Source organism: Rutidosis leptorrhynchoides, chromosome 10 (genome assembly GCF_046630445.1).
Source record: "Rutidosis leptorrhynchoides isolate AG116_Rl617_1_P2 chromosome 10, CSIRO_AGI_Rlap_v1, whole genome shotgun sequence".
NCBI classification, from domain to species: Eukaryota; Viridiplantae; Streptophyta; class Magnoliopsida; order Asterales; family Asteraceae; genus Rutidosis; species Rutidosis leptorrhynchoides.
In genome coordinates, this window is record NC_092342.1 from 75,641,361 (window position 1) to 75,643,227 (window position 1,867).

General features: G+C 32.0%; 1 non-coding gene across 1 annotated transcript; it reads left to right on the forward strand.

The window, feature by feature from the left end:
- Positions 1–1,551: 1,551 nt before the first annotated feature.
- Positions 1,552–1,658, forward strand: LOC139873845 (small nucleolar RNA R71). Its single transcript, XR_011767559.1, has one exon. It is a non-coding gene; the product is annotated as a small nucleolar RNA R71 (small nucleolar RNA).
- Positions 1,659–1,867: the final 209 nt, after the last annotated feature.

Here is a 1,867-nt window from a genome sequence, read left to right on the forward strand (position 1 = left end):
GAAATTCTGTCCGTGTAACGCTAAGCTATTTTTAATCATTGTAAGTTATGTTCAACCTTTTTACATTAATGTCTCGTAGCTAAGTTATTATTATGCTTATTTAAACGAAGTAATCATGATGTTGGGCTAATTTCTAAAATTGGGTAATTGGGCTTTGTACCATAATTGGGGTTTGGATAAAAGAACGACACTTGTGGAAATTAGACTATGGGTTATTAATGGGTTTTATATTAATTAAACAATACCTTGTTAATTTAATATACAAACTTATAATTCGACGTATTTATATATAACCACATACGCTTGACTGGGTACGGTGGGCGGGATATCTATAAATACCAATAATTATTCATTTTACCGGATACGGAACTGGATTAATAGTTAATAGACTTGTTGAAACAGGGGTGAATTACATTCAAGGGTAATTGGTGTAATTGTTAACAAAGTAGTAAAACCTTGGTTTACACGCAGTCGATAACCTGGTGTATTCATTAAACAAAGTATTAAAACCTTGTTACAATTCGAATCCCCAATTAGTTGGAATATTTGACTTCGGGAATAAGAATAATTTGACGAAGGCTTTCGCTCTTTATATTTATGACTGATGGACTATTATGGACAAAATCCGTATGGACATATTAAATAATCCAGGACAAAGGACAATTAACCCATGGGCATAAAACTAAAATCAACACGTCAAACATCATGATTACGGAAGTTTAAATAAGCATAATTCTTTTATTTCATATTTAATTTCCTTTATTTTATATTTAATTGCACTTCTAATTATCGCATTTTTTATTGTTATTGTATTTAATTGCACTTTTAATTATCGTACTTTTTAATTATCGCAAGTTTATTTTATCGCACTTTTATTATTCGCAATTTCATTATTGTTATTTACTTTACGCTTTAATTTAAGTCTTGTATTTATATTTATTATTTTACATTTGGTTTTAACTGCGACTAAAGTTTTAAAATCGACAAACCGGTCATTAAACGGTAAAAACCCCCCTTTATAATAATAATATTACTTATATATATATATGTATTTTTATAAAAGTAAACTAATATAGCGTTAAGCTTTGTTTAAAAAGATTTCCTGTGGAACGAACCGGACTTACTAAAAACTACACTACTCTACGATTAGGTACACTGCCTATAAGTGTTGTAGCAAGGTTTAAGTATATCCATTCTCTAAATAAATAAATATCTTGTGTAAAATTGTATCGTATTTAATGGTATTTCGTAGTAAATATATAACTATTTTGTTGCATCTTCTTCAATTCTTTCCCAAATGTTTGAAATTGATTATTCAAGCTTGCAAGCGTCACTTGCCCATTATCACTCTTGACTTGTGCTACACTTTTCCTTGTCAAATCTCGCGGTGAAGGTGCCCATTCATATGTGTTGACCGAGATGTCTTCTAACAAAATTTTGGCCGCATTTGGTGATTCATACATAAATACCTCACCGGATGAAGAATCAAGATATTGCTTCGTCAAAGCATTAGTACCCCGATAAAATGTATTGATATACTCCTTCTTCATCAAACCATGCGGTGGGCAAGCTATTAGTAGCTTCTTGAATCGTACCCACGCATCATACAAACTCTCATCACCCCGTTGGGTGAACCCATTAATCTCCATTCTAAGTCGCTCTGCTTTTGACATTGGGAAGAAGTGATTGATAAACTCATTTGTTAATTCTTGAAAAGTTCTTATGGAATCGGATGGTAAACTTCGCATCCAAGCTTTTGCGTCTCCTTGAAGTGTGAAGTGGAATGCCCTTAACTTAAAAGCGTCATCGTTGACATTTTTGGTTTTGTAAATATCACAAAGATCATTAAAGTGTTGGATGGGTTCGA